This window comes from Phyllostomus hastatus, unplaced genomic scaffold, assembly GCF_019186645.2.
Source record: "Phyllostomus hastatus isolate PE091 unplaced genomic scaffold, TTU_PhHast_1.1 phas_scaffold_182, whole genome shotgun sequence".
Taxonomy (NCBI): Eukaryota; Metazoa; Chordata; class Mammalia; order Chiroptera; family Phyllostomidae; genus Phyllostomus; species Phyllostomus hastatus.
The window spans coordinates 27,699,097-27,720,762 of record NW_025334013.1 but is presented as its reverse complement, the minus strand read 5'-3'; the positions used below and the strand labels follow the sequence as shown (position 1 = coordinate 27,720,762).

The window sequence follows — 21,666 nt, the reverse complement described above, 5'->3', positions numbered from 1 at the left end:
ACGCTTAGTCTCTGGAATCAGGTTGACCCAGGTTCAGATCCCGCCTCCACCAGCCATGAGCTGTGTGCCCTCACCTCCCTGAGTTTCAGGTGTCTAAGGAGCATGATCCTATGCTCCTTAGAGGGTCTGAGTTACTTTGCAGGCTTGTGGTGAGAATTAAGTGAAATGGTACATATACATCCACCTAGCAAAGTAAGCGATGACAAGACCGTCGTGTATGGCTTAGTTTGTGGCTAGCTTTACATGTATTACCTAATCCTCTGAGCAACCCAGAAAGTAGATAATATCACCTCATTTTACAGATTTACAAGGAAACCAGACTCACCAAAGCACCTCTAGCCCACAGATGATGAACACTGAACACTGGCTACAGACCCCAGTTATTAAATATGAGGCTGTAATTACGCCTCATCTCATTTCACTTATGAACCTTTGGCCCACACAGGCTCGGCCACTGGCCAAGTCCATGGAGGTGACCCCCTGCCCCAGCTGGAGGGAGCACCATGGGACTGCAGCAGAGACTCCCCAGAGACCCCTTTGAGGCCAAGTGAGCTTGACCCTGAAGGAAACGATCAGCAGCTGTGGTCTTGAGGAGGAAGGGCTGCAAGGTCACAGGCACCAGGCAGAGCCTCATGGCTAAGGTGGTTGGTGGCTTTGGACTAACCAAGCGGTGACCTGGAATTCAGCGGGCTGGGCTTCCCTTTCCCACTTCCTTCCTGCGCCGACTGTCTCTCTGAGTCACCTCCAGGATGTCGGGCGGTGAGGCGGAGAGTGAGGAGCCGTGGGTCCTCCTCGCTCTTGCCGTGGCCTCATGTGTGACCCCCAGTCAGCCACTGGGTCACAGTGGCTGGGTCAGTTTCTACATCTGTCCCACAAGAGGCCTGACTAGATCTCCGAAGTCAGCCAGGGGCTTTTTCAGAGGGCAGTGCCTCCTGGAAGAGAGGTCAGAACAAAGGACCACTGAGCTGGTGGTAAGACGGGGATTCCATGGTCATTGGGCTGCCCTGTGCTCCCACACAACCTGCTGGGTTCTTCCAGGAGTCCTGATGTCACCACCCGCTGAAGGGACTGGGAGGGCAGTGGCAGGCAGGAACAGAGGTGGCTGCAAAGGCATCGGCCTCCCCTGCCCCACCCCCTGACCTAAGCCTCTTCTGGCTTAGCTCCACCCTCTGCCAGCCTCCTGTGATTTTGTTTCTAAATGTTTACTAAGTCCTGGGCCCTGCTGAGGGTCTGAGCAGAAGCACTAGGATTCCCAGTGCAGGTACAATCTTGCAGGAAGATGTGCAGCCGATGTGCACCTTCTCCCAGGTCCCAGCATGTCCACTTGGAGCCCTGGGCCATGTACTAACCCTTCCTTCACTCAGACTCCCAGAAAGCTGCTTGGGCTGTACAAAGTTCCAACTCTGTTTATAGGGCTTAGCCTAAGGATGCCATATTCTGAAGTCCATGTGAACTCATTTCTGCAAGGTCAGTTCTTAGTGTGTCACAGTTCCAAGATGCAAAAACACCCGTGGCTGAGAGGAGTTCCTGTGAGTGGAGAAGACTTTGTTCCAGGACATCACCTGGGTGGATGATTGGCTGGGGTCCCAGCACCCTCCGTGCTTCCCACCCTTAGGAGGTGACGAGAACACAAGGAAGGGAGTTAGCAGGCAGCTGGACTCCACATACAAGGTCTTGACCTATAAGCTGGAGTCCATTGGGATCAGTGTGACTTTCGAGCCCCGCCTGATGAGGCCTTGTCCCCGAGCCGACCTCACAATGCACGTCCCCACTGCACTGAGGGCTCCAGCCTCAGCACTCGGCTTGTGCAGCCCCCATCCTGCCGTGTGGTTTCGTGTTTCTGTGTCTCCGACGTTCCTCTTTGACTGGGCTACCGCTTCCTCTCCTTTCCCATCTCCAGCTTTGTCCTCACAAACTTGCATTTAAGACCCAGTTTGGATGTCACTTCTTCCAAGATGTCTCTCCTGACCCCTCCTGCCTTCCTGGGTGGCACCTCTGTCAACATTTCTGTTGTTTTCTTTTCAACCCACTTTGCAGTTCTTGGGGTCCAGGCCTGTGCAGTCCCTTGAGCACCAGGACTGTGTCTGGGTGGCATTTGTGTCCCAGCTGAGCCCAGGTCCTGGAGGTGGTGGCTTCGTTCCTGAGGAATGAGTACCCCAGAGCCTGTCACCAAGGTCCGGAGGCAGCGTGATGGTGGGAGAGGCCTGGGAGCTCGGTGAGTGCTGGGCTCGGCCACCAACAGGCCATGTATCCTTGAGTGCCAGCCGCTCCCAGCTGGCCTTGAAAGTTCCTTCTGAAAAATGGACTCATTTCTTAGGTCTCTCTGCAGCTGCCATTCTGGGAAGTCTGTAAATCTGCTCTAGCAGAGTGTCCCAAGTGACCAACCGTAGGGCATTCGGTGGGATCCTTTCTTTACCTCACTGACCTATTCATCAACCCTCCCACGCAGGGCCAGTCCGGTTTAGGTGCTGGGGGCACAGGGAGGAATCAGACAGACCGAGTCCCTTCCCTGGAGAGGTCCTAGCCCAGTTAGGGAGACTCGAGTGTCCTCCGAGGCACGGCGAGCACATGGTGCTGCGGGAGCCCACAGGAGGCCGGCCCCAAGGCGGCCTGTAGCCGTGGTCAGAGCGGACTTCCTGGCGGGATGGGTCCGAAAGGCCTGAGGCGGCATACTGTAGAGTGAACGCTGGGTGTGGCCAGTGGCGTGGACGGAGATGTGGCCTCAGCTGCTCCAGTGTGCTGGGGTATGTAAATCTGTGTGCTTGGGTGTGTCTGTGTATGAGACAGACACAGAGAGAGCCCACAGAGGGGGATGAGTGGCAGGAGGGCCTGGGCTGGCACGAGTTACATTCACAAGGCCCTTGGGAAATAGCTTTCCAATTAAAGGCTGGCTGGTGGGGGCTGGGCTCCCTGGATTATGTAATAGCAGGGGAAATGTCGTCTGGGAGAGCATTCGAGGGAGGCCGGGTGTGTCTAAGCAGGGCTCCACCACTCCCAGTGGTGAGCTGGGAGCAGACTGGTGGGAGAACCAGATTCGCAGCTAATCAGAGACTGTGAGCACCGGGCAGCCAGCCCGGGTGAGGAAGAGCGGACTCATCGGTTGCAAGGTTGTGGCAGTTAGATCCGAGTGTCGCCTGACACAAGGTCTCTCTCCTGGCTCCTCCCTCCCTCAGGTAGCACCAGCCAGCTGGAACACCTGCCCACCCTACTCGGGTGGTCCCTGGGGATGGATGGGTCGGGACAGGCCAGCTCTGCATGGTGCTGGCCCAGAGGACATGTGCTGGGTGGACTGCGTCCACGAAGGAATGTAGTGCAAAGGCAGCTAGTCTCCTGTGGCTCATAAACTGACCCCAGGGTCGGGACAGGAGGTCTGAAGCCATGTGAGGGCAGCTGAGCACTTCAGTATTGCTTGCTGGGGAGAGAGCTTGCTGGGGATTTCAGTTCAACTGTGAGTCGCTCCCGGACCCCCAGGAACCAGCTCTTGAAGCCCGTTGATAAAACACACAATCAGTCTCAGTTTCTGGGGGATGAGAGGGGCCTTAGAGCAAGATAGACTTTGAGCCTCCTTTTTCTCACCTGCAAAGTGGGGGTAATATTAGTACCACCTCCTAGGAGTATTACTGTGGGGGCTAAATACATGTGAAATGTGTAGCCTGGAGCTTCGCACACAGTAAATGCTCAATGCTCGGTAGCTATGACTATTTGCACAGAAGACAATCTTTCACAAGGGGTGTCCTTTTTGACTTATATTCCATATACAATAGGAAAAGATTTGGGGTGCCCTCCAGGGGGTAAGTAAGTGGCAAGAGAATCGGGTAACACAAAGCAGTTTCTGGGCAGAAGGGTGAGTTGTGCCTCCAGCACCAGCAGAGAAGACGCCCCTTCTCCCCAGGCTGGGCCTGAGACAGCCCTCCCGTCAGGTCAGGTTGAGGAGAGGCAGGGGGCGACACGGCCTGGGGACTATAGGCTGAGCCAGACCAAGCTGGACTCTGTGACAAGGCTGAGAACCTGTAAATTATATGCCTGGGTGTAGCTTCACACCCCAATTCCCTCCCACTGTGCTGGCACTCTGAGGGACACCCTGCAGGACTGCAACAGGGGAGAAGGGAATTGGAGTGCATGGCGAAGGCCAGAGTGACCCCTTTGTCAGCACTGAGGGGAACTGGTGGGGGCGGAGGGGAGGGTGGGGGGATCTCAGCAGGTCGGCCTGTGAGGAAGGTCCAGCCTCAGGCCTGCTCCCCTCAGAGAACTGACGGTGTCACAGCTGTGGCTGCCTGTGCCTTTGTGTGTGCCTCAGGTATGACAGCCAGGGTCTCTGAGAAGGGGACTCAGCAGCCCTGGTCCATCTCCCTTCGTGGCAGGACCCAGACATGGTTACTGTGAACATGAGGCACAGGGCCCAGCCCGCAGAGAGCATGGCCGTGAGGTCAGGCAGGCACCAGACTCTCAGCAAAGTGGGCTGGACCTGAAGTTCCGATGACGGCAGCAGGGCTGGCCTCAGCTCAGACCCACAGAGGGTTACCCGGCCCCCCAAGGGCACTAGAATAAGACCATGGCAGGTAAGGAGAGGCAAGCCCCAGGCACCCACAAGGCATGTGGCTTATGGTGAGAAAATTAATTCTAGCCCTAGATGGAACTGGGTTTCCCACATCCTCCCAGGCCTAGGCAGGATGAGCTCGGTGATGGGTGGGGCTGAGCCCAGAGCCTGGGGGAGGGAGTGGCACTCCTGGTTTGCACAGTGCCACTGGAGGGACAGCTGGACATTGGTGCCTTGTGGGTTGGCCAGCTCTCTGCCACTCCAGGGGTGCAGACTGTCTTTTCAGTTCTGCCAACAGCTCCCTTCCCCAATGCATGCAGCTGGGCCCTGGGCCACGAGGAGAGGGCGGGAAAAGACCAGCAGCTTCCATTGCGGGTAGAGTCAAAAAAGAGCCCCCAAACACCCAGCAGGGATGGGGGCAGGGTCTGTCCTGTTGGTATCAACAGCAGTCACGGTGCCAGGGAGTGAGTCTGAACTTACGTTCTGACCAATGAGTCCAAATCCACGCTCCGCCTCACCTAGCTCTGTCACCCTGGCATGGACCTCGGCAGCTGGGGACTCCACCCCCTCACCCACAAAATGGGGTGGATTTCCAGAAGCCAACATGGTGGTAACTCTGGGACCCACCAGACTTAGATACATGTCAAAGGAGCTAGGGAGTGGCTTTGGGGAGGTGAGAAAAAATAGAAGGAACAATATTTACCCATCCTCAAGGGGTCCCTACAGCAAGGGTCTTTAACACCCCAAAGGCCTAGTCGTGACATCAGCTTCCCTAACCGGAATTCCCGTGGTCCATCCCTGGGGATGGCAGAGCATCTTCTCCCTGGGCCGTGGCTACCACCCTGCACACACCCAACTCCGTGCCTGGAAACATCACCCCCCACCCTGTTTTTTGTTGCTTCTCTGCCTTGATTACCAGACCCTGCTCCCAGGAGTCCTTTCCTCCCTGGAAATCTGACCACGTCAGTAAGGAGGAGGGAGCAGACTCTCGGGCGAGCTGCCTCTGAAGCCTGCGGGGTGCCCTCACCTCTATCACCTTCTCTCTGAGATTAGGGCTGTCCTGTGTCTGGAAGGCTGCCACGATCCGAGCAGGCACAAACTCTGGGCATGCGGAGCTCTGGCAGCCCTAGGAACCTGGCCTCAGGGGGGTAGGGCAGTAGTCACAGTCACCGTAACCAGGAGGCAAGGTATGCTTGGGCCCCACGGGACTGGGGTTTCTCTCAAGAGGGTGCTCCGGTGGGTGGGGAATGGGTCTGGCTCTGCCTGCACAGTGCCTGCCGTGGCTCCAAGGAAGAGGCGAGTGGGCGGAGAGGAAGGAGAGCAGGAGGCCACCCTGGGAAGAGGAAGTGGACATGGCCACAGCTCCAGGCCCACAGGAAAGCCAAGTCCCTGGCCTCGAGCAGCTCCCCTAATTACAGTTCCCCCTGAGTTGGTGGGAATGAGGCTCCTGAGAGAGCACCGGCCACGGCCAGGGCTGGCTAAGGAGGGCAAAGCTGAGCTGAGGAGTGGGGAGTGTCTGGCGGCCCGCTGCCTAATGTGTTGTCGCAGTGAGGCCCCCTGAAGGGCCGGCGGCTCGGCCTCCCTCTGGACTGGAGCATCCAGGCCCCAGCGGCCCGCGAGTGCAGCAGACGCAGATGCCTGCCAGGAACGCGCTGTGGGGATGACGGGGAGTAAACAACGGAGGAGAATCGCCCTGTAAACCACACTCAATGGAAATCTCCCTGACAGCTGCATCGCAAAATGCAACCAAAATATTGATTCTGCGCAGCAGTTTTCAGAACTGCTCTTTGGAAGGTGACACAACTGTCCAGTTTCCCAGAGAACGCGGCACGGGGGGGCACACCCGGCCCTCGCCCCAGTAAAGCCAACAATCCATTAGATGGGGACTCAGGTCAAGTTCAGCCTCTATGGAGTCCTGGCCCATCCTTTCAACACTGTCCAGGGGAGACTGGAAGCAGCTTAGACTCAACTGGAAACTATAAACAGACTCCTTGCCTCGGTGACCCGCAGTGCTCAGCTGGAGCTGCCATCCCTGGGGACACACCTTACTACCCGGGGAAGCAGGGCAATCAGCCGCCTGTGTCCCGGCAGAGTCGGCAGCCAATGGCCAAGTGTCAAACTCTAGCTGGGAGGTTTTCTTACACACTCCTCTCCTCTCTTACCTGTTGCCAGCACTCACTCAGAAATGAGATGTATGAAACTGTCTTTCTAGAAAGGACCTCTAGACCTGGCAGTCTCAGCCGCTGTTTGTGAAGGCCCTCCTGGCCAGGAACACTGCCAGGCTAGTTTCGTTGGTCTTGTCTCAGCATCCCTCATGGCAGCCGTTGAGGTGGGCACAGCCACCCCTTTTCACAGAGGAGGGAGGGCAAGCCCAGAGGAGTTCAGAAACCAGCTCAGCACCACGCGGCTGGTGCGTGGCAGAGCCGGCGTTAGAACTCAGGTCTTTAACACCTTCTTCTAGCGTTCGTACCTTCCATCACACCGTCGTGTCTCTGTGACTGTGTAGGCTGGTCGTGAAGTTGGACAGGGTGACACAGGTGACACAGGTGACAGCAGTGCAGGGCTCTCCCCATGAGCCCACTGTCACTACTGCCGTCCTTCATTTACTGAGTGCTACGGGCCCTGACGGAAGTAGGCAGCATTTTTTTAAATGTGAAGGCAAGAAACTGAATTCTCCCTGGTTTAAGCAGAGAGCGAGTAGGGGAGGGGAAGACAGCGCTTGAGTTTTGTCTCCTGGTCTCATTTTATGGGGGTGGGGGAGGGCGAACCTCAGGCATGGCCAGGTCCAGGAAGTGATGCCGTGTCCCCGGGTCACCAGACCCTTGTCCACCTTTCATGTCTCATCTTTACTCACCTCTGTTTTGACCTCTGTTGCCTTTGGGTTTCCCCTTCCTGGTAGCATGACACCTTAGCTGGAGGGAGTGAAGAAAGGCCACGGGCCCCTGGTGGCTCCTGGCCTTCCCCGACCCGGCTGGTGACTCCGGATAGAAAAGCACTCCTCCTCCCAGTTGTTATCCTGAGAAATATCTCCAGGAGGTGCTCTGATGGGCCCAGCTTGGGTCAGAGGACTCCTCTGGGCCCTGGGACTGTAGTGTTTGACCAAGCCGGTGGCCTGCCCACTGCAATGGACAGTATGGTGGGGACTGTGATGACAGTGGCCTGAGTAACTCTTACCAGAAGAATGGGAAGAGAGGGTGCTAGACAGACAAATGGCAGTGCGGCCCGTTGCCCCGGGCCTGGAAGCATGGGCCGAGTCAATAATGTGACATGAAAACGTAGGCCATTCTGTACCGGCACATCCTTTCCATCTTACGGATTAGGATGCTGAGGCTCAGAAGCGTCCTGTGACCTTGTCAGGTTCGGACAATGAACTTCTGAGACACCCAAGGCTGCGGTCTGAGTCCCCTGCTCCTTCCACCTCCCCCTGCTCGGGGAGGAAAGTCAGGTCACAGGGGACCTTCTTGCCTTCTTCTGTCTCACCGTGGGCCTGCCTCCCAGAGAGGGAAAAAACCGTGGGCCAGTAACCACTGTGGCAGGTTCTAGAGATTTCGATGGTGAGCAATGCACATACACTTCACCCTGGTCATGGAGCTTGTTTTCAGGAAGGGCCAATCATCAGACCAAAAACTTACACACAATAAAAGAAGTTATAAATGTCCATTCTTGGACTCTGGAGATAAAGTATATGATGTTGAGAGAGTATATAGAGAATATATACAGGTTCGGTCGGGAGTTGGGGAGAGCTTTTTTTGAGGAGGTAAGGTACAAGGTGAAATTCAAGTGTGGAGAGAAGAGTTAAGTGGGTAAGGTAGAGCATTCGGGCAAAGGGCACCACGTGTGCTACCTGTGCCCAGAATTGTAAGAAATCTGTGTGCTAGAAAATTGGATTCAGGGCATGGAACCCCTGGCTGGGTCTGTGTAATAATCTGTGTTTCCCAACACATTTGACCATGAGAAATGCTGTTGAAAAGTGACTCGATCTGATCCCAATATGAGGACACTATCTTTGAGGGCCTGTGGCCAGGTCAGCCTGAGATAAGACTAGACATAAGGATTTCCTGTTAATAGGTCATTACAAGAAGACCATCAATAATCGGATCTGCTGCAGACTTTCAGCTGATGTCCAGGGTAAGACAGGGAAGACGCTCCAGAGCTGGAGTCTCACCCTCTGTCCCCACCCCCGAGCCCATTTTCCTTCTCTCCCTGGTTCCTGCCTGGAGATTTCCACGTCCTTGGAATATCTCCGGCTCGGACTCAGCACCCCCAAGAGGTCTGGACGGGGGCTAAGCATGCATGCCATTGAACAGGACAGTGTCACCAGGGTAAATACATCAGTGTGAAAGCCTTCACTTGTGTCCACAAAACAATGGCACTAGTGAGGGATGGGGAAAGGGGAAGGGGAGGGAATGCCTCCTCTCTCTCTGCCCACTGATTTCATAATGGTCATTTAACAAACATCACATACTGGACAACACACAGGGGACCTGGCCGGGCAGGAGACAGACTGAGCGCTAGCCCTCCTGATACCAGGCCAGGTATATTTCTGTGCGGCGTTAATTCTCCCGGTAACTTGCTTCTAGCTAAGCCTTTGGAGAGAGTTGGCCCCAGCCAGCTGGGTTTAGGAAAAGCGTACTGGCCTGGTGTGGGAAGCTCCTGGGTTAGAGACGCAGCTGTGTACTCTCGGGAAAGTTACCCGGGCTCTGGCACCTGTGTTTCACTCTGTGTAGAAAAGAGGCAACTCCACCCCCTGCATAGGCTGGGGTGAGGGTTCAGGGAGGTACCACGTTCCTGGCACCCAGAAGACCTTGCACGTGGTGGCTTCTGTTCTTATCATCTATCTTCCCCACCAGGACTCGACCATGCAATTTTGGTCTAATTTTTTCCAAGCTAAGCATTATGTTTCCTTGCCCCCAGCTCAGCATGTGCAGTCAGACTCACAAACAAACCTGATGTTTTTGTATTTGGGAGTCTTCAGAAACAACCTGCCAGATAAGTCTTCAACTTTGAGGAGCTAACAATTTCTTTTGTAATGCTCAGAATTAAATTGGACAAAGGCTCGTATTTTTGGTTCGCATCAAGCAGTGAGGTGAAGTAGGATTAACCCCAGGTGTGTGACAAGGACATCCAGGCTGTGTGGTCTGATCCCTTGCCTGCCAGCTCTGCAGGGCACTCAGCCCTTCTGAGCCTGCTTCCCACCCTCCACCCCGCCCTCCCCCATGAAGTGAGGCTGGTAACTCTCCCCTCGCAGGTTGCTGGGACTCCTGAGTGAGGCACAAAAGCAATTGTAAACAGACATCGCTGCACCTCAAAGTAACTGCCTGCCCTAAGCTACTCAACCTGTTCTTCTCAAGTACTTGCAGACCCTTTTGGGGAACTGGCATTCCCACCGTCTCCTTCCACCTGTGACTACCCATCTGGCCTCTGGGAGCCCCCAACCAGCCGTTCCTGACCCAGCTGTTTGGCTCCAACTGTCCTGTGGTTAGAGCCGCAGACCTGCTGTTCTGGGAAGTCTCTTTCTCAGGCTGCATCTATAGGGAGGGAGCTGAGCCCCATTTAGTGGGGAGAAGTGGGGGGGATGGGAGGGCCAGCCTGGGAGAAGCTGGGTGAATATTCTGTCATGTTTTCAAATAACTCCACGTTCACGAAGCTAAAAATGTGGTCTGGCCTTACATATTTTATGTGTGTGTGTGTGTGTGTGTGTGTGTGTGTGTGTGTGTTCCCGGTACATTTCCTTCTAATTTTTAAAACCATACGTAACATCAGGGACATTTAATCCATATGGTTCTGATTCCTTAACACTTAAATCATCCAAATGTTGTTTGGAGAATATATTTGCAAATCTCTTTACATAAGCTTTTAACTCCTTCTTTCTCCAGGGCATCCAGGTGGGGCCTCTGGACGAGACTTCCTCCTCTTCCAGTTCCCCACTCCCCACCCAAGCCTGGCCGGAGACCTTGACCTTCTGCACTCTGGCACCAGCTGCTCAGGCGCTGTCAGCAAGGCTGGGGGGACTGGTGGAAGGCACCCTGGGGTCCATACCCTGGCTCCATTACTTCCTGGCTGAGTCAGCAGCCTCCAGTTCACCTCATCAAACCCGTTTTCCTCCCCTGTTAAAAAGGATGCAAAATTCCTCCAAGTGTTGTTAGAGGAATTCAACAAGAAAATGTGGAAACTTGTAACCCAGAGGACATGATGTGCCTTCCTCAAACAAGGCCTTCCTACATGCCACGGGGCAGTCCTGAGAGGTAGGAAGTGGCGAAATGCAGGGTCTTTCTTGAGGAATCTCGAGACAGCAGTGCCAGGTAGAGAAATGGAATCAATAGGCAGAGAAGCAATAGGGGATTCTGCCCATGGGAAGTGGGGATTGAGGCAAGGACACAGAAGGGACCATACTGGCCGGGAGGGTGGCGGTGAGCGGCTATGTCAGGAGATGCCTGCCCCAGCCCTCGGGTGCAACTCCAGCACGCTTGCTATGCACCCAGAGTGCTGGGGAGGTGGGGGAGGGGCCTGTAGGACCAGACAGGCCCTGGAGGGGGCCACAAGGAAGGCCAACCCTCCCAGATTCCAGGGGGCTGAGTTTCACTCTGGAAGCCACCACACTGGTCTGTCAGAGCAGGAGCTACAAAGGCCCGCTCCCAGGCGCTCCTGCCTGCAGGCATAAACCCAACTCCTTAGCCTGGAGCCAGGGCCCAGTGACCCGCATACACAGAGCATTCCCACTTTCTCTTCCCTCCCTCCCTTCAGGCCATTCTTAAACACTCAATGCCCTTTTAAGCTTTTGTTTCTTCACCTATTTCCCCTGTCTTGGTGGTCTTTTCTTGTCTTTTCCATTAATAAACACCTACCTACCCACTCTTCAAAGTCCAACTCAAAAAAGTCACCTTTTCCACAAAGCCTTTCTGGGAAGATTTGCAGACAGTGGGGCCTTCCTGTGCGCTTTTCCTGGGCTTGGTCTTACTGGGCCTTACTGGTCTGGGATGAACTCTTCAGGGCCTGAGTTGGGAGCTCGGGGTGTGGGGATGGCGAAGAGTCACACCTTTCCAAGAGGTCCTTCTGTTCTGATGGAGACCTCCACTTCTGACTCACCTGCTTTCAGGAGAGGTGGAGTGGAATGCAGAGATGGCGCCCCCAGCAATCCGGGGCTGCTAGCTGTGAGACTGGAGACTAGTGAGGAGGGCGCAGATGTCCTGGTGTGGCCCGGCCCCTGGGAGGCCTCCCACGGCAGGGCCCGTCGGCCTGCTCTGACCAGAGCATCACAGCGTCTGCGCCCATAGAGCAGGGCTTGTTTCCCTGGCAATCCCAGACGGAGCGAATCCCAGACAGAGCTGAATCTCTGGGACGGAAGAGCAGATGCTCAATCTAAAATTAGTCTGCTGACTGTGACTTCATCTAGGCTGAGGGAACTGATCTGCCTCTTACATCTGTCATTGTGTGTAGCCCAGGAGCCCCTGCCTCCCTGTAGAGGCTGAGTGGCAACGTGACAGCCAGCCAGGGGTCCAGCACTCTGCAGTCTAAAGGGCTTTTCTGCTCCTTACCTGGTCGACTCCTCGCAAATCCCCTGAGAGGGAGCATCTCCCCTGAGAGCCTTGCCGCCCCTCTCCCCCTCTGCAGCAGGATACATGTGACTTCAGCACTGAAGGCCTCCCCTAGGTGGTTAAATGACCTGTCCAACATCACCCCCACCAGTGAGGGTCCAAGCAGGTCTGGGGCCCTACTCCAAATCCAGGCATCAAGAAGACAGGAACCTAGAGTGATGAGGTAGGAGCTTGGGGGTGTCTGGCCGAAGTTGAGGAGAATGGCAGGCAAGGAAAACCTCTTCGTCCGCTATTCCCACCTCTGTGCAGGCATCCCCAGACCCTCCCACTGCCTGCCCAAGTGCGGTTCTGCTCTTTGGGAGGAGTGGTATCCATGGGAGGCCTACCGTGGGGGCCAAGGTCCCCACCGTGGGGGCCAAGGTCCCCGCCGTGGCCTTCATTTGTTTCTCCTGAAACTACAGTTCTCAGTATTGCCCACGGGCCCGAGGAATTTGCCTGACACACTCTCACCTCAGGGCCTTTGCACTGGCTGTCCTCTGACTGTAAAGATCTCTCTCCGAAATCTCTATCACTCAAGTCCTCGTCTGCTTCAAGTCTTTGCCCAAATGCCACATCTCCTTGGTGAGGCTGACCATAACAACCCTGTTTGAGTTTGTGACCCGCTCCCACCCCTGCTTCCCTCACTCCCTTGCTCTACTTCACTTTGTGTTTCTAGCATATACACTTCCTTTTAAGATGTTATATGATTCACGGATATATATTTTTTCTCACTTATTATCTGTGTCCTCCCTCGAGAATGTAAGCTCCACATGGACGGGGACTTCTGTTCACTGATGTCATTCCCTAAGCCCCCAGAATGGGGCCTGGACTGTCGCAGGGGCTCACTGACCATTTGTTAGAGAACGTCTGTATTCAGGCAAGGTAGAGGCACCTGGACCCAGGAAAGCACCCTTTCTCAGCCCTTTGGGAGGTGGGTCCTTGCTGTTGGGACCACCCATAGGTCCTCTTTGGGCCTCTGTTTTCTCCTCTGGTAACTGGGGCTGACGGTCCCCGTCCTGCTTCACACAGAGCCTTGGAGCTAACATGAGGGTACACGTGTGATCATCCCCAAACGACAAAGGGCTGCCCAAATAAGTGTGAGACTGTTTGTTCAGTCAGCATCACTGGGCACCTACTGGGTGCTAGGCTCCCTACTGAGCGCCAGGGGTTCACGGAGGAGTGACAACTTATGCCCATCTGCAAAGAGGCTCTCCCAGGTTGAGTGGGGCCAGCTCTAGAGAAGATGTGGAACACCCCTACTCCCGGTGTAGAGTCGTTGGACAAATGGGACTCCTATAAGGAATGTGGGACCCTCCTGAGATCTGGGGGATTCACACCTTAACCCTCTGTACTAGTCAGTGTTCTCCAGAGGAACAGAGCCAATTAGCTAGACAGATAGATGGATAGATGATAGATAAATAGATAGATAGATAGATCTATATATTTATATCCACATATCCTGTTTACATGCATGCATGTGTACAAAGAGAGAAAGAGGGAGAGACCCAGAGACTTGCCATAAGGAAGTGGCTCACATGATCACGGAGGCTGAGAAGCCCCAAGATCTGCAGCTGGCAAGCTGGAGACCCGCGCGAGCCAGTGGCATCGCTCCAGTCTGAGTCTAGGGCCTGAGAGCCAGGAGAGCTGGTGGGGTGAGTTCCGGGCTGATCGCCCATAGGCTTGAGATGTGGAAAGAGCTGATGTTTCAGTCAGAGTGTAAAGGCTGGGAAAAAAACAACACTGTCCTAGCTCAACAGTGAGGCTAAGGAGTCCCCTCTTACTCTGCCTTTCTGTTTGATTCAGGTCTTCGGCAGGTTGGAAGAGACCCAGCACATCAGGGAGGGCCATCTGCCTCACCCAGGCAACCAATCTGAATGCTAATCTCACCAGAAACACCCTCACAGACACACCCAGAATAACGTGTGGCCAAATATCTGGGCACCCTGCGGCCCAGTCAATTGGATACATAAAATTAAACACCACACCCTCCGCCCCACCCCCAAACTGCTGTTGATCCTTCACCACCAAGCCCAAACCCAGCCGCCAAATCCACATGCCCAGATTTCCCTCCCCGGGTCCCCAGCTCTTCCAATCGGCCACCCTTGTCTCTGCTTCCATGCTCCTCTGACCCAGCCCTTCCTGAGTGGTACCCACGGGGTGCCCCAGGATGCTTGCTCGAGGTCAGGGTCCAATCCAGGAGCTAAGTGGGAGGACCTGGAGGAGACAGCCCTCAGAGGGCTCGTTTTCAGGCTGGAAAAAGCATGGCTGACTGCGCTCAGTGCCTGGGGTTCTTGGGGTCAATGGAGCTTCCTGTGCACTCCAGGTGGAGTGACAGAGGCCACTGTGTTCCCCAGCTATGAGAAGCACAGGAGAACGCCTTCCAGGTGCTCTGGAAAAACAGCTACTAGGTGCCAGGCATAGACCCTCAGATCTCTCCCAACCTGGTGGGGGGGCATCAGACACAAACACTTTACTATCATGTGGTTAATGCTCTGATGACGTATGCCAAGCAAGTTACAGGAACATTGAGAAGAAGGCCTTTCGTTCCACTGAGGGTGGGGGTGGTCAGAAATAAGGAAGAAAAGCAGGACCTTTGAAGGCAACCTCACAGAATGAGTCACAACACAGTCCAGGAGAGCTACTAGAGGAGCTGAAGGGAAGGGTGGATGGAGGGACGGGAGGAGAAGGAGGTGTTTCCAGGTAAAGGAGCAGCATGAGCGAAGGCCTGGAATACAAAAGCTCATACTGCATCGGGGGAACCAGCGGCGATCCTGCTCAGGCTGGCCCTCCTTGCAGGAGGGTCCAAAGCCGAAGGATGGAAGATTGGTGACCTCCTCTTCCGCCTGGAGAGATGAGAAAGCCTGCAAGGGAGTGAGCCTGAGAAGGGGTGGAGCCAGACCATTCCTGATTTCCTCCTTGTTGTTAGATGGGGGCTCCAAAAGGTAGCCTTCCAACCGAGCCCCCCCTTCCCATGTTCACCCTTTTTTTCTGTATCTTCTGCATCATTCTTCTCTTTCATTCACTGTTATCACAGTAATTTTCCAAGTGTGCGCATCCTCTTGGCAGCCAGGCTGTCTGATGCAGAGGCCCCAGTGTGCCTTGATCTTGCTCAGGACCCCTTCCTGACAGCCCCTTGCCCATCCCCTGCCCCTGGCCCTGGGCTGGCCGCGTGGGTGGTAGTCATACTGTCAAATCAAAGTCACACAAGGGAAAAAGGTTTTAAGGCCATCCCAGAATTTCCCTCTCCCTCTTGCTGCTCCCAAAATTCTCTTTCTTGTCCTACCTATTACTGTTTCCCTCGTCTTAATGTTGATGTGATTAAACTCTCACTCTCCCCTGCATCAGAGTTTCCCACAAGAGCTCAAGTGGAGTTGGGGGGCTTCCTTTACCAAGCATCTACTGCATGCCAGCTTCCGTTCTTCACACTTAAATGCATTTTCTCCTATGATTTTATTAACTCTTATTTAATCTTCACAGTCCTCCCCTGAGATGTGTGATCCTCCCCATTCTACAGCTGTGAAAAGTGAGGCTCAGGGAAGTTAGGTGGCTGATGAGAGCCAGAGCCGGGACTCCCCACCCGGACGGCCTCAGCCCAGGCCCTGGGAGTTGACTCTGCCTGCGGCACCTCCCATCGGCAAGCACAGAACTGTGAGCAGAGTCAACATTTGTTGCTATTGATGATCTTACAAGCCGGTCCCTTGGCGTGGAGGAAACCTGTTCTCGTAGCTGCCAGGAGAGTGTGTGCCTTCTGATTTTCTGGAAGCAAAGGCCCCGCCCTCCCCACCTGGGGCCCAAAGGCTCTGCAGGAGTCCCCAGAAATGCTGGTAAAAAGCCAGAATGAGGCAGACACAGCACTCGGGCTGAGCCAAAGCCTCCATCTGAACTGTAAGAATAGAGGACGCTTTTGTCATTTGGGGGAAACTAGTCAATGGGCTTGAGGCCAACTGGCCTCTTGTAACTGTTTACTAGACAGGAAGGCCAGAGGAGCAGAAGTCTCTCCTTAACATACTCAGAATACCTGTGGGGTTCCCGGCACCGAGCAAGCTGTGGTTGTGCACAGAGCTTCAGAATCTGAAGGGACAACAGATACGTGAATAAAATGGCTACACACTGTGGGACACAAGCCAGGGCAGTCTGTACCAAGAGCTGGAGGTGCATGGAGAAGGAAGCAGACAGGGCCACCTGGGGCACCAGGGAGGGCTTCATATGGGAAGTGGCCTCGGAGCTGACCTGGAAGGCTGAATGGAGCCAGCCAAGCAGATATGAGTAAAGGGAACAGTGTAGGGAACACTGCATGTGCAAAATGCACTTGGCAGGCTCAGAAACAGTGAGTGATTCTGTGTGGTAGGAGCATTGGGTGGATGGGGATGGTGCAGAGAAGGGGAAGCTTAGATAGGTAAACTGAGGCTCCGTTGTAGAATGCACTGATAGACAGAATAGTTTAGCTGGGCAGGGAACCAGCTGAATTTGTTTTGGAGAGTTCCACCTCCGTGGGGAATGGATTGGAGGGACAGGGGGACCAAGGAGAAGGCTGTTGTAACTGGGAGATGATGGCTTCAGGCTTGGGATGTGGGTGCCCTGGTTAACAAAGACAAGAAGTAGGAGAGGAACAGGATTCCGGGTCACAATGTGGGAACAAACTAACAATCGTTGTTGAGTACCTGCCAGATGCTGGGTACTCTCTCAAGGACTCTATGGCCGTATCTTGCCAAATCTTCACAGCAGCCCTTTGAGTTGAAGAAGCCAAGATCAGTGACACCACGTAACATGCCCAAGGTCACACAGTAAGTGTGGGGCTGGGATCCAAACCCAACTTTGTGCGGCTCCAAGGCCCACACTGTTATCCACAGAATCAGGTTGAAGTGAGTTAAGGATAAAGCAATACCAGACTGAGTCAGAAAGCTGGAAACACAGCCCTCTGTGGGAGAGAGGTTGGGGCTGAGACCTCCCCCCCCCGCCCCCCTGCTGAGGTAAACTCCATAAACCGTAAGAGTCCCAGGCCTCTGTCCCAGGAGAGAAACAACAATTGTTACAACTGTCTCTGTGAGAAATGAAGTTGCATGTGTGCAACAGGTCTATCAGGAGAGTTCCCACCACACACACACACACACACATGCACATGCACACACATGCACACGCACACACAGTGCATACTCACAAATAGTAAAACAATGCAATGCATCCGAGCCCAGGAAATCACAGCCATGGGAGGCAGGGTCGGGGGGTGGCTGGTAAGTAAGTATAAGATTTAAGCAAGTAACCTGGAGGGCCCGCTGGGCAGGTTGCTTAGTGACTTCTTTAAAGCTCTCCCGAGGCTACTCTGGCAGTCCCCGGCTCCTTAGGAACGACAGCGCATTCCCAAACGGGATCTGTGATTTAGTTGTTAGGAGCTAGAAACAAATTTTCACAGACAGACAGCCTCCTAGATGACAGATCAGATGCCAGCCCTGCCCTCAGCTCTAATCTTTCTTATCCTGTAAAGTCTCTACAGCGGGATGTTGGCTTTAGAGCAAAACCAAGCCCAGTGTGTGTGTGAGTGTGTGTGTGTTTCCATGGAAACAAGCATTTAGCAATTACCCAATTAGCCTGGGACACCTGGACCACAGACTGTCTCTCTGAACTGGAGCCCCAGAAGTAGAATGCATCTTATCTCCCACCTTGCGTGTGTGCCCTCTGCCTCACCCCACGCCTGGCTCAGGGCAGCGTGGCTCTGCGGTTGTTCTGGGATAATCCGTTTACCTGCCGGTCTCCATCCTGGGACCGGGCTCACAGACCACAGGTTTGTGTGCTGCACGTTCCCAGAACAGGGAAGGGGCCTGATTCATGTTTGAGGAATGAAGGAATGTAGGAAGGCCCCCAGGGCCAAGATCTGGGAATTTCTCAAGACCTGGCCCAGTTATATGCAGGGGATGGGCTGATAGGAAGCATCTAGCACCTGGCACTACCTGCTTTCCCACCTGGTGCCCCTCCAGCCTCAGGGTGGGAAAGGTGCCGGGGTCCAGGGGAGGAGTGACGGCTCATGACCAGAGTCAGGCTCAGGCTGTTAGCCTGGAAGTAGGGCTGCCAGCTTCCAGCCTGTGGCCCTGAGTCTGAGGTTCTGAGACCTTCTGGCCTCCAGTGAGAACTGGCACCAGAATGGAGTCGAAGGCTGAGTCTCAAGGTGGACACAGCTTTGGTTGTGGAAGGAGCTGGGCGAAGGCTCCTGGCCTGACGCTCCTGGGCTGGAGGATGGGCACAGGTTGATGGGGCCTGTGCGGCTGGAGGATCTTTGGAGGGTTTAGGGGAATCCAGTGTGATTGCATCGGTGCTTGATAAATTGCACTTCATGTCAGCCGTTCCCTCCCACCTTCCTATGGCCAGTTCAGGACTGTGAGTTTGGGGATGGGGATGCACCAGGCTGCCTGGATGGGGTTGCACAGGACATTGCCATGAGAAGGGAGGGGGAGAGGATCCCAAGCCACAGAAAGTGGGGACAAAGGAACAGCCCAAGGAACGAGCCTCGGCGGGGCAGCCATCCGGGGAATGCGCCCTGGCCCAGGTTCCTGAGCGTTCATCTCATCTTGTCTGGCAGGAAATGCCGCCTTCCATCCCAGGCCCTCGTCAGGCCTCTGGGCACCTCCACCAGAGCTCTGAGTCGGACCATCCTGCCTCTCCTGTGGTCAGTGTGTCTTTCATTTGCCCCCCAGGATCACTCATTCACTTAACAAATGTTTGTGAACGTATCGGTCCAGGCAGGAGAGAAGAGCCAAGGAAGTTGAACACCCAATCTGAGAAAAGGGCGGTCTCACCCAGCTGATTGCAGTTTTGGGCGATGCATGCGTCTCTAGAGGCAGGAACTACTGAGCTGTTTGTGGCGGCACAGGAAGGTGAGGAACCCTCTGGAAGCTCCATGACTGCCCCTCAGAGCCTGGGGAGAAAACTCCTCCTGGGGCAAGAGCATGGCTGTCATCTGAGCCTTTGTACAAGGACAGAAAGTTACCCCTCAGGGCATATGGATTTTAACAGGACACCCACTTTCTCCTGCCTGGAGCTGCTCCCAGCCAGGCACAGTAAGCGGGACAGTGGGGATGAGGCAAGGCAAGAGGGCAGTGAGGGGCACGGGCCTGCCCCAGGTTTCACCCTGTCCCAGTTGCCCTGATCATGGGAAGGGTCTGTATCAAGAGCGGGCTTGATTTGGGGTGTGAAGGGCAGCAGGAGTGTATTAGACAGAAGAAGAGTCTGTGCAGAGACCCCCACGGAGTAAAAGCTGGTGCCAGGTTGTGTGGGGGTGAGACGGCTGAGCTGCAAGAGATGCAGCTGGCCAGTGGGGCCTCGCATGCCAGGTTAGGGAGAGTGGCCCTTCTCTTTGGGGCTTTGTCAGAAAGAGGATGACCCAGGCAGAGCTGGGATTGGGCTCTGAAGGAAGACGGGGGAGAATGGGGAGGTGGCGATCCACAGAACAACTGGGCTTGGCAACTGGCCAGTGTGTAACTGTGCTCACGAATACGTGGCCCCCTGTCCAGCCACGGTTACATGTCCCCACTCCTCGCAAGCCCCAGAGCTATGGCTTCCTCCTCCAGCACCTAGGAGTGTGGTGCCCCTAGGGAAGTCGGGGTTCCTTCCACTGAAGCTGTAGGTCTGGAAGGGGTGTATTTGCTCTGACTTGGCTTTCGGGGAGGGGAGGAGGCTCTGCTGGAAGCTGTTTTATGGAGAAAGCACAGAAATCTCCAGGGCCACTAGCCATGTGCCCTGGGCTCAGATGGCTTCTGGTCAGAGGGAACCCACTTCCTGTGACAGGCATGGCCTTGAATTTGAGGCCATCACTTTGGAGCCAGAGGAAGCCCAGGGCCTCCGAGAAACCTTCTTAGAAGTCCTTGTCAGCACAGTGGTCAGTCACTCTGTGGGTCCTTGAACTTTCCTGACCGGTAGAGGGAGCGGTGCCCTGGGCACTTAGTTTGCCTAAGTCTAGTCCTGACTTTGGCCCCAGGCCCCATAACTTTCTGAGGTTGTTACAGGCCAGCAGAGGCCAGTCCTGGAGTCAGCCAAAGCCAGGGTCAGCTCTGGTTCTGCAGAGACCTGACCTCGGGCAAATCACGTGGCATACCTAAGCCTCAGTGTATAGAATTGCTACAATACAGTTCCATTCTCTCTAAAGAGGCAGGCAGATGGGGGCCTGAGTGGGGCTGGCCCAAGTATGCAAGCTTGTGTGACTCAGGTCCCAAGACCTGGGATCCCACAGCTTCTGGTAAACTCAGGCCATTGGGAAGCCCCGGGTTGCCCCCCACCCCCACCCCCCAAGCTGGAGCCAAGGGAAGCCTAGCCAGGCCTGCCCCGCCCAGTACTCATTAAGGCGAATTCCCGCCTTGGGAGTCGAGGGCTTCCTGGAGCGGAGCTGGCACCAGGGAGCTAGGCGGGGAGCGAGCACTTCGAGACAACGATGGACACCCGCCGGCCTGGGTGCGGCCGAGGCGGGGCTCCGCGAGGCTTGGCCCTGGCGGTGCTCCGGGGCTTCCCTGATTGCCCTCCCCGGAGAGCTGGGGAGGAAATGACAGCGCGGGAGCCTGGGCCAGCGAGAAGGGAGGGGTGGCGCCCAGAGTGACACGGCCTGTCACCAGGAGGCCGCAGCATAGACCCTCCCTGCCCAAGGCCGCCACGAGTCGGGGATTCCCCAAATACAGACCCTGCCCCGGCTGCTGCCTGTCCGCCGCGCCCCGGCCCATCGAGACCAGGGCGCGCAGTGACCGTAGAGCGGCTGGCAGCCAGGCGAAGCTCGCGGAGGCCGAGAGGGAGGAGAGGCGCCCTAGGCGTGCGGGCTCCGGGGTCCCTGGGGCTGGGCAACAGGAAACTCTAGGGAGTGAATGGAAAGAAGTGGGTGGTCCGGCCCCTGCGACTTCCCCTGACATCACTGCCCAAATAAGGAGCTTCCAAGCGGCCGTGGGGCCGCCCGGAGCCGCGCCTGCCGCCGGCGCCAGCCCGCCCCGCGCCCACCCCTCGCCGCGTGGGCCGCCAGCAAGCGCCCGGGGCACCGCCGGGCGGAGCCGAGCCGGGCGGAGCCGAGAGAGCGAGCGGGCGCAGCCGAGGCGCGCGCGGAGGCCGGGCGCGCAGCCCAGCGCAGCCCAGTCGAGCGCAGCGCAGTCCAGCCCAGAGCCGCGGAGCCCCGGCCGCCCGCAGGTAAGCAGTGAGCGCTGGTGCACCGCGCCTCCGCAGCGGCCTGACAGCCCCAGGGGGCCGGCACCTCCAAGCAGACAAGCAGCCCCGGCTGGGGTGGCTGCGGAGGGACTGGCGGGAGCTGGGCGGGAGGGCGAGGGCGCGAGTGCTGGAGCGTGTCGGTGCCACCTCCCGGGACCTCCGGGACTCCTCCGGAGCCTGGGGTTGTCCGGTGCACGCGCTCTCCGCCTGTGTTTCCCCAACACTCCGTCGGTTACCGTCCTAGGGTGACACTAGCATCCCGGCGTTAACACTTCTCTCGACGCCCTCACACCTGGCACAGCCCCACTTGCCGTTGGCGTGCACAGCCTCCCGAGGGCAGACCCTCAGCCGCCACTCTTCCCAGGCCTCGCACTCCCCTCCACCGTG

General features: G+C 55.9%; 1 protein-coding gene across 4 annotated transcripts in view; it reads left to right on the top strand.

Annotated features, from left to right (window-relative positions):
• HIVEP3 (HIVEP zinc finger 3) overlaps positions 1 to 21,666 on the top strand; it is a 427,770-nt gene that overhangs the window by 293,214 nt on the left and 112,890 nt on the right. The window contains exon 1 of one of the 4 annotated variants that reach the window (XM_045858483.1): positions 20,950 to 21,261. The exons of the other annotated variants lie outside the window; for them this stretch is intronic. The gene's annotated coding sequence lies outside the window, so the exon portion shown is untranslated. Of the gene's footprint in view, positions 1 to 20,949; positions 21,262 to 21,666 lie in introns of those variants that run through there. 4 annotated transcript variants of the gene reach the window in all.